Source organism: Canis lupus, chromosome 26, assembly GCF_011100685.1.
Source record: "Canis lupus familiaris isolate Mischka breed German Shepherd chromosome 26, alternate assembly UU_Cfam_GSD_1.0, whole genome shotgun sequence".
Taxonomy (NCBI): domain Eukaryota; kingdom Metazoa; phylum Chordata; class Mammalia; order Carnivora; family Canidae; genus Canis; species Canis lupus.
Genome location: NC_049247.1, coordinates 38,098,484 through 38,109,416, shown reverse-complemented (window position 1 = coordinate 38,109,416; position 10,933 = coordinate 38,098,484). Strand labels below are relative to the sequence as shown.

General features: G+C 41.9%; 1 long non-coding RNA gene across 1 annotated transcript; it reads right to left on the bottom strand.

The window, feature by feature from the left end:
- Positions 1-359: 359 nt before the first annotated feature.
- On the bottom strand, positions 360-10,290 carry LOC111092533. Its single transcript, XR_005379564.1, has 4 exons — positions 10,168-10,290; positions 3,561-3,783; positions 2,892-2,972; positions 360-678 (listed from the first exon to the last, which is right to left on the bottom strand). It is a non-coding gene; the product is annotated as an uncharacterized LOC111092533 (long non-coding RNA).
- Between the last annotated feature and the right edge of the window lie 643 nt (positions 10,291-10,933).

Sequence of the window (10,933 nt, the reverse complement as noted above, 5' to 3'; positions counted from 1 at the left end):
TGCTATTTAATAATAGCATGAAGCTATTTGCTCATTGCTTTGAAGCAGTTGCTCAAAGAAAATATCAGAATTACTCCTCCGGTATCACAGTACAACCACCACGCAGGGCAGTGGCCGACTATTTGAGGATCCAAGAGTATAAGAGCTAGGAGAAACCTCAAAAGTCCCTTAGTTTACCAATCCCATTTTACAAATGATGACCGGGAGCCCACAGGGTTTATATGCCCAGATTATGTAGCTTCCCAGTGAGGGACCCTGGATCACAGCCTGGGTTAATTCGTGAATAAAGCTGGGAAGAAAACCTCATTTTGATGAAAATCCAAACACGTTCATTAGAGAGAAATTTGGCTAGAGAGAGCTTTTATTAGTATTCTCAAGCCTCGGACAGGCGTGAGCAAAGGGAGCAAGAAGCTTCCCTGAGGATCCGAATAGGGTCTAGTACAGCGGAGACGGGGGCGAGTACACAATATGATTAGTGACACTCACGGTCTCCCCCTGAAGCGGGGTGGTTCTCTAGACCAGATCAGGGCTCTACAGACCAAACACAAAACCACGGATTGCTACACGTTGCCCATTTGCTTCTCCTCCTCATGCCAGGACCACTGGAGCATCTCCCAAGGGCGCCAGGGAGGCAGCCCTTTACATGTGGATTGAAACACAGAAGAGGGAACGCCAAAGCTGCCGGGAAGAGAAGGAACACCGCCACCTGCTGTAGGGCCAGCGGCAGTGTAAACGGAGCCGCTCGCACACCCCAGAACCCACCTCCCCGCACGCGGCCAGCGCCCCACAGGAAGGTTAGTTTGTTCCTGGTAGGAGAAACCCTGCTTGCCTCTCTCCCACTATTGACTCCTACTAGTTCTGAACTCTTCCCTAAAGCCTAAACCTCAAAATAATAAAATATACTTGGCTGAGGCTAGATAAAAGGGATATTGGGGGGTTGGGGGGGAAGCAATACAAGCAAATTTATTCAAGAGTTTCACGTGGTGCAGAATTCCCAGTGGCTCACTCACACACTTCCCCAGATAAATGTCTTTTTTTTCTTTACTCTTCCCATTTCTTCCTCTTCTATTCTTTTTTTTTTTTTTAAGATTTTTTTTAAAGGTTTTATTTATTTTAGAGAGAGAGTCAGCTCGGGAGAGGGAGAGGGAGGATCTCAAGCAGACTCTGCGCTGAGCGTGGAGCCTGAGGCGGGGCTCCATCCCACAACCCTGAGATCATGACCTGAGCCAAAATCAAGAGTCAGACGCTTAACTGACTGAGCCACCCAGGTGCCCCAAGATTTTATTTTAAGTAATCTCCACACCCGATACGGTGCTCGCACCCACACCCCTGAGATCAAGAGTCCCACGCTCCGCTGACTGAGCCAGCGAGGCGCTCCTTCCTCTTCCATTCTTACACAAATACACGTCCCCTGAAAGGACAATTGCAAGAGAGGGCTGGGACCAGGCTGATCCTTTGTGTACAGCCCTGGTTCTCCCAGGTGGCCGAGGACTGATGTTGGTGTCCTCCTCCAAAACTTAGGTTGAAACTAACCCCAAGGTAACGGTAAGAGGAGGTGGGCCTTTGGGAGGTGATTGGGTCAGAAGAGTGGAGCCCTTACACATGGAGAAGTGCCCTTAGACGGGAGGCCTGGAAGGCGCCCTTCCCTTCCCCAGGCCAGGTGAGGTTCCCCCGGGGGAGACAGCCATCCAGGATTCAGGAAGCTCGCCCCCGCCATAGAACCCGATCCTGCAGGCGGGCTGATGTCGGCCTTTCGGCTTCCCAAACTGTGAGAAGCACATTTCCAATGCTTAGAAGCTACCCAGCTATTAGTTGTCTCAGCCCCAATGGGCTACACCCTCTTCCTTCCATCCTCCTATTCTCCTTTTCCTGCCCTCTTTCTTGCCATCCCTGCCAATCTATTTCCATTTTCCTCCGACTCGCCTCTACATTTCAAGATTCTCCTTAATGGGGCATCTGGGTGGCTCAGTCGTTGAGCACCTGATTCTTGATCTTGGCTCAGGTGGCAATCTCAGGGTTGTGAGTTCAAGCCCTGGGACAGACGCCACACTGAGTATGGATCTTGCTTAAGATCTGCCCTTCCCTCCACTGATCTCCCTCCCTATCTCTCTCTTTCAAAAAAAAAAAAAAAAAGATTCTCCTTATTAATATAGTGATATGGCTATGAGACAAGTGGGAAGGTGACATTTACAGCACTGCCAAGTTCCACAGCTCCAAGGGCCGTACTTCCCATTGTATGTTATGCCATTGCTTCATGCCCTTCGATTTTTCGACCACATGAATATAGTATCCTTAATTTACATTTAATGTTTTAAACCTAACCTAGTGGCCCAATGGGGGGTGGGGCGGGGGCACCATTTAATTTCCATGATTCTACTTAATGACAAAGCAGTTCTAGATCCTAGGCATTAAAGCCTTCCTGTTAATGATGTCTTAGGATTAATGAGTTCAAAAGGTACTCTCGTTGTGATTGATATTTTTCCATCTTGCAGCAACTTCAGAAAGAACACCATAGAAAAACCTAATGTCAGACCTAGCTTATAAGGGAAATTTTATCTTTTCTAAATATGATAGACAGTTCTCTTTGGTGGAGGTTTGCTACTTAGTCACACTTAAGTGTGTTGTGCTTCTTAAAAGATGTACAGGTTTTACATTTCAGGAAGCTCTAGAGGAAAAGGAGGTCTATAAGGAACAAGTCGTGGTACTTAACAATTAATTTGGGAATACTTGAAACCCTCAACATAAGTTTTATGAAGCCTGGGAACTTGGGAGGAGGCACAAAGCTAGTGGATAGAAACAGTCTATTTTTCTAAGGACAAAACAAACAAATCCCTGTTGACTTAGCTCTGAGACTTAAGTCTTATCTGAAATTTCTTTCCTGGACATAGTACCTTGGTCTTGGCTGCCTCGCAGGGTGCAGTGCCAGGCCACTGGCTGCTGTTGCTCATAGGACCACCATCTTCCTTGTTCACCTGTTGAAGCAAGTAGAAGGGAGGCCTTAATTTGGATGTGCCTCATTATTAATGTGTTCTTATAGACCTGCTAACTGTATAATATCTTATTACTTTATTATTAGGTTTTACTAAGATTTTTAAAATAACCTTTAACTGTAAAATACGATGGTCTGCATTTCAAATCCTGTTTATTTTACAATGTTGAGGCAATTATCCTATTAACGGCAACTTTTCTTTATGATCTGAATTTGGCACATTAAATCTTCTGTTTTTAAAGTAGAATTATCCTGCCCGAGGATGGCCATTATTCTCTTTTTGAAATGTACTGTCCCTTTTAACTATATCCAGAAATTTGCCAATCAGGGAGCCTGGGTGGCTCAGTGGTTGAGTGTCTGCCTTCTGCTCAGGGCGTGATCTTGGGGTCCCGGGATCAAGTCCGGCATCAGGCTCCCCACATGGAGCCTGCTTCTCCCTCTGCCTGCATCTCTGCCTCTCTCTGTGTGTCTCTCATGAATAAATAAATAAATAAAATCTTAAAAAAAAAAAAGAAATTTGCCAATCAGAAAATCTTGCCCTAAGAATAAGCTATATTAGTAGCTCACTTACCTTGGTAGCTGGGTTGGCTTGGGTTTCCTTTGAGATGCTAGGTCAAGCAGTCCTGACCTCTAGTTCTCCCAAAGTGCACAAAATGTTTTTAATAATCTTCTCCAGTAGACATCTGTTTATTTCACAATGAACAATTAAAGGCATTTCTGCTTCAGGGCACAGAATGCAAACCAAGTGCAGTGCTGTTTTTATACCACCTTGGTTGATGTGGACTAAGGATGCCCTTTAAAAGAAAGAAAGTTATGAATAAAAATACTTTCAGAGGTTGTCCCAAAGCAAATTATAGAGAGGAATTAAATGTCTCATAGGTCTCTGGTGGGTTACCACTCATTGGCCACCAGTTATTTAAATGCAATGACTGTGGATTTTCCCAAAGTTCAAAAACTCCACTGACTCACATATGGGGATCTTCAGAGGGAACTTATCCCGAGTCCTTGAGAGGTAGAGCAATGTCCCCAGCAACACACAGCGCAGGAGACTCTAACACTAGCAATTCTGCTGCTGAGTATATAAACCTCAGAGGAAGAGTTTCAAACTGTGTGAGAACTGAGGCACTCTGATGGTTTCCAAGGAGTAATTCCAGATCCTTACCTTCCATGTATATTCCTTTTTTTTTTTTTAAGATTTTATTTATTTATTCATAGAGACAGAGAGAGAGAGGCAGAGACACAGGCAGAGGGAGAAGCAGGCATCATACAGAGAGCCTGATGTGGGACTCGACCCAGGGTCTCCAGGATCACGCCCTGGGCTGCAGGCGGCGCTAAACTGCTGCGCCACCGGGGCTTGCATGTATACTCCTACCTAAATCTGAACTAGCTGAGAACTAGTGTAGTCAAATGCCCTGTGGTTCCTAATCCCCACCTCCCATTCATAGTAGCCCTTTCTCTCTCTTTAAAAGACAAAGGCCACACCTGTCTTCTCTATCTGAATGCTCAAGGATATATTGCCCCCAAGGGTAAAAACCTGCAAGAAGCTAAAGAGACAATCTGAAATAATGAGATTAATATTGAGAAGCTGAATGGGTCTACTAACACTTTCGAAGCTTGACACTTGTTTCCTAGTGAAATTGAAGAAAGACCTAAGCAAACCCACTCACTGATAAAATCATTAAAGATACACCACTAAGTGATGCGGGCCATATAATGTGGAAAGTTTTCAAATAATGAATAACATCACTTACACACTTTTTCCGTCATTTACTCATTTCTGTGAATGATATTCCTCCGTGTTTATAATATAAAAGCAAAAACTGGAGGTAAACTGACGCTGAACCTGTCTTCTTCTAGAAATAAGTAAAATTTGTTCACATATGCAAACCGATTTCTTAAAGTTCCGATGATTTTTTTTTATGTCTCATAATGATGAACATTTAAAAGCGTTTAATTGGTTGATTATGAACTAAAAATAATGATAACTCGGAAAAAATTTTAACACTTTGGAGTATCATGGTAAAAAAAAAACGTAATGAAATTTAAGTTTATACATAATATTTGTCATAAATAAATATGGCAAAGTGATCAATAAAAGACACTCATACATAAACGTATGTTACATTCAGATTAAAATCTGACACAAGTATAAAGTTCAAGTCCCACTGTAAGAGCCTTGTTCTCATGCATAACGGTGTCAGATCAGTATGGTATTTATATGCCATTGGATATATTTAAGAAATTCTACTTTTGTTTTTTTAAAGATTTATTTGAGAGAGAAAAAGAGAGAGAGCAAGGGGAGAGACAGAGAGAGAGAGGAAAGTCTCAAGCAGACTCTCCACTGAGCACAGGGCCTGGACCCAGAGCTACATCCCACAACCCTGAGATCACAGTGTGAGCTGAAACCAAGAGTTGGATGCTTAACGGACTGCACCACCCAGGTGCCCAAAGAACTCTACTTTTATTTTTTTATTTTTTTATTTTTTAGAATTCTACTTTTAAATGCTAATGTTTACAGGGAAATTAATTCCTTTGCAACTAAAAGTTATGATAGAAAGTTTGATTCCAATTCTAAAATGTGTAAGTAAGGAGGAAAAGTTTTTCCAAATTGTGAGGTGAGCTAGCAAAAGAGTTTAAAGACCCCTACTCTACAGAAACTTTCTCCTAGGTCATACAACCACTTACAGAGGGATGTTCACAGCAATATTATTTGAAGTAGCAGGAAATTAGAACCTAAATGTCCATCAATATGGATGAATAAAATGTGACATTCTCATGCAATAGATTATGTACCAAGTTAATAGGAATAAATTAGATAAATTTATCAAGATGGAGGTATCTCAAGATTTATGAGACTCTAGTTAGATGTGGTCCTCAGGAATATTGGGGGGGCGGGGCGCTCATCTTTCTCTCATTTCCTATCCTCACAACAGAAAAACCTGTCCAGGATTTGCCGGCAGGCAATCCAGAGGCCGTGTGACATCATCCAAACCTTGACCCTGGAGCAGAGAACTTTGAATGGGTGTGTAACATGATCATATCACGGTTATGATCTTGAAGGTTCCACAGGTGTCTGAGGCATTTTAATGACTCATGCCCTGCCCGGGGGTGGTGGAAGGGGGATTAAAAGGGCCAAAGAACCAATTAGAAGGAATAGAATTTCCTCATCATCTTTCTGAAATCTCTACCTGCCTGGAAAGAAGGAAGGTGTTTAGGGTGAACAGAAGAAATATTAGTGATCTTGCAAATATCAAATGGTGAGATAAGCAGAACATGACTCTTCATAAGAAATTAATTCTACAATAATAAAATCATAGTTCACAAGTTTGTTTCTGTAGGAATGCAAAATCCATAATGCCCACTGATAATTAAGTTCCTTGCCTCTTTGTGTGAATTTCATTCCTTTCTTTCTGTTTAGAAAAATCTATGTAAAATTTGAATATTTTCAAAACTAAATTCTATTTTCCAACTGACCACAATATAAAATTAGGGACAAAAAAATGGGGATAAGAGCAATAATGATACTATCTACTACCACTTATTAACATTTGTTGATAACTTTAGAAATGCATAAAGTCATTAAAGAAATGCATGTAAATGAAGACCTCTGGCATGGTTACATTTTCTCTCTTAGGTCCCTGCAAACATGTTTTTACAAGGACAGCCCTGGGTGAGTACTATAATATAAATAATGAGTATTTATCAATAACATACTGCTGTCAGTGACCTATACAAATACATCCCCTGTATTTCTGACAACTTGATCCTATCCTGCCCCTCTACCACAAGCACTGAAGTCATCCCTCTCTTATAATAGCTGAGGCTTGGCTATCATTTCTGCACTCTTCCACCTTCAGGGATTTTCTCCAGAAGTAACCGTTTTCTGCAAGTACTCCCCCAGCAGACCCATCCCATCAGTTTAGGAGACATGCCCACACAGGTCCGAACCTCCCTAGGGATGCAGCCTTCACACAGGTACCCCTACCAAAGCAGAGGAAAGGGAGAAAACAATGTCATTGGGTTAACTGTATTCGTTCACCCTCATAGTGTATATGTGAAAGGAGGATTCAGGGGTGTAGCCCTGTGTAACCCTGGACATAAAATTAAACTGGATTGCTACTGCTGGTAAATATTTCCAACATTTTGGTGGGCTTAACAATTTCCTGTCGTTCCGTTCTTCTCTTTGGGGCACAGAATGAAGCATTTCTTGAGTCAGATATTCTTGGTATTAGTTTCCAGCAAACACACTCAACCTCAGTCACCTTCTGTGTCCCTATACACCTATCCCTCACTGCCTGACCCTGAACAGGGAAGTATTTCCCCATGTGCCCTCAGACTATAAATTCCTTGAGAAGCTATCTGACATGGAGGTTAAAAGCACTGTTCCTGCAGCCAGACTGTCTGCTTTCAGATTTTGCTCCGCTTTTACCAATTGTGAGACCTCTGGCAAGTTAGTTACTCTCTCTGTGCCCCCAGTGTCATCCAGCGTATAATGGGGAAAATAAGAGTACTCACTGACGGGGTTGTTCTAAGGGTTAAGTGAGGAGATATACAACACTCAGAACAAGCCTGGCACGTGGCAAACACTGCATGAGTGTCCACTGTTCGCGGTCACAGAGTCAAGAGATAGAGCCTGTTCCTTCACACTTCCCTTGCTGCCACCTCCGACACCCTGCATGCCGTCAGCCATCTGGTAGCTTTCAGTAAATGCTGAATGGATGATTAATTATCAATAAGTGCATGATGGGAGGTGACAAGGAAACAAGGACTCCCCCCAGTCCTTCAAGATATCCCAAAAAACAGTACATTTAAATAATTTTATGCCTTTTATTGATATATCTTATGTCATACCCATGTGGCAGTTCAGAGTTTAAATGAGCAGCATTGGCCGCTGAGCCACTGTAGAGTCAAGGCTTGGTAATCAAACAGTCCAATCACATTGACCTGCCACGTGCTTCTCTTTAAGTCACATGTCCAACATTGTGACATGAGCAAGAATGCACACAAACTCCTTTTTCCACCCATTCAAAGTTCTCTGTGGGGGCCTGGTTCAGAAGATGCCACCTCCCCCCATGGATTAGACAGCTTCCTGGGTAATGTCTCCTACAACTAGAAGGATGCTAATCCCAGCTGAACTGTGCAAAGAGCAAACCAGCAGGGGCTTCCCAAGAACCTGCCTGATTCACAGCAATCAGAAGGTATAGTAAAACTCAGAATCAAAACGCAACCTAGACTCTCTAGCTTACGCCCTGACAATTCCTAACTACATCGCAGTCTTCCCTTCAGTGAAGGTACTCCCACTTTGCACTGAAGTTTCTTGAAGGTTAGGGGGAGAAAAAACCCCTTGTGTAAACCGTTTTACTTCTCACGATGTCTAGCACAGGTTTTTTTTTTACACACCAGACATTCAGTTAAGTATTTATAAACCCAATGATTGAAAGACTACGTACTTTTCCAATATAGGCTTAAATATACAAATACCATTTAGCAGCTGGATATAACATAATCCTTAGGTAATAATATTCATATATTACATGACATTATCATGTCATGTTATATAAACCTTTTCTTTCAATACTTTGGTGTGGGATATTATCTGGAAAGGCCTTAATCACAATCTCTATCTTTTGTTTCCCAAAGGAAACATCAACAGAGGAAATGTCTGTTTTAGTTAATATTCTGTTATTAATTTAGTTAATATTACTCAGCGGGCAGCACAAATAATCAAAATCCCCAGAATGTGGACTCCTAATTTATTCAAGAGGCTAACTCTTTCTTTCAAACAGGTTCTAGTGCAATTATTTTTTTCTAATACTGCTTTTTGGATTTTCTCTAAGATGGAAGGGGCTAAATCACAGCTGAGGTTTAGTTTTACAAATTATACATATTAATTCTGGAACAATGTAATGCTTTCATAAAATGCCAGTGTGTTTGTGTGTGGGGGAAACTACAGTTACTATAGAATAAGTAATGAGCTTTTATTTTCAATAAAGCAGAGTTAAAACCATGTCTTCTTGCCAAGCTAAAGCTTGGCCCTAGAGGAAAAAAAAAAAAAAGCTCGGCCCTGGGGAGCAGGATGGTATAGAGAGGTGGAATAGGAATGGGGGTGCAGTGCAGTAAGCATGCAAGGAAGAGATGAGAAGCCCATGAAGGAAAGGCACTACCCCCAAGGATCAGCAGCTTCTTTAGAGCCTGCTCTACTGATTAACACAAGCTTATAGAGGTAAAAAACTATGAAAAGGGGAAAAAGAAAAGGGAACAGGTGAGATGGAAAGGATAAGTGGGAGAAAAAAAGGAAAGAAAGTCCATCTGGTGGAGAGCAATGGAGCATGACCTGAAACTGCCTTAGGTACCAAAGCTCACTGATGTATTCTAGAGTCTTCGGCTCACTTGAGACAATAACCTAGTTCTAGCCTCATTCCACTCCAATTATGAGGATTTGTCCTTCATTGTTAATGGTCAAGTATTATTAATGTTCTTATTTTCACATGTGAATTTTTAAAAACTATTATCTGCCAAAGACAGCCTTTATCAAGTAAGCTAAACATAGTTCCATAGCTCCTTTGTCTTCCTTCCACTCAATCATGTTTCTTTAGCACGACTCTCATTTCTTGTATTTTACCACGCTGTATGTGAAATAAATGGATTTGTGGGCTTCTAACCACATGTGCTTTGAAATAAGCCTCTCAAAGACGGTAGAGAGCTAGAAAGAGAGAGAGATAGAGAGAGAGAGAGAGAGAGAGATAGAATGGGTCCAAACAGGACCTAGGTCATTTAGCCTTGAGATTATTTACATGAAACATGGAGTAAATTAAATTAGGTCAAGGGGACCAGGACCCAAATAATTAAGCAGCAAATTAATTCAAACATTGACATATCAAAAAATATATTTGCAATATTATAACTAACAATACAAAGCATTAAAGTTACAAGTCTAGTTTTAGGGGGATTATTTCCTTTTGTCTGGAAATTCAGCTAAGTAAAAATTGTTAATAAGCCTGCAGAAAAATATGCTATGTGGAAAAGGCTGTGATTGAATTGGGAAGAGGACACAATCAATATGTAGTGCCACGAGTCTTTTTCATGAATATTTTGGCAATCGTCTTAAGTTAGGCTGGATGGCCATAACAAAGTTCCAAAGACTGGGGGGCTTACAGAATAGAAATTTATTTTCTTACAGTTCTGGAGGCTGTGAAATCCAATGTCAAGGTGGTGGCCAATTCAACTCCTGGAGAGAGCTCTCTTGCTGGCTTACAGACAGCTGCCTTCTCATTCTGATCTTACCTGACAAGGAGGGTGGGGAAGAGAGAGCAAGAGAGCAAGTGCACTCTGGTGTCCTTTTTTACAAAAGCACTAATCCCATCACCAGGGCCCTATCTCTATGACCTCATCCAACCCCAATTACCTCCCAAAGGACTTATCTACAATGACCGTCACATTGGGGGTTAGGGCTTCAACATATGAATTTTGGAGGGACACTAACATTCAATTTATAGCAGCAAATAAAATATATTATTCCAGTTCTAGGTAAAATGGAGTAAGCAACTCTACCCTGTCTTTCTCACTGAATTTAGCTATAAAGGCTGGATGAAACACATGGAACAGCTATTTGAAAAGCCTAAAAATAGCAGCAGGTGAACTGAAAAAGAAGTCCAGAATGCAAAGCACCAGTGAATCAGCAGCGAGTTTTCTGTTTTGTTTTTTCCCCTACCAGAATCCCTTGGTCTAAATGTAAGGCAGCCTGAAACTTGGAATGGGCGCCAGGGCCTAGAGCAAGCTCCTGAAGGAGCCCTCCAGTTCTGCTCTGGCCCAAGGATCAGGAAAAGCATGTCCTAATGCTCAGAGAGTGTCAGGGAATTCTGCCAGTTTTTGTTCTGTTGTCTGTTCTCCATTCTCTAGTACCCCCGGCCTGAGCAATAGTAGTGGAACGGGCGTCTTGCTGTG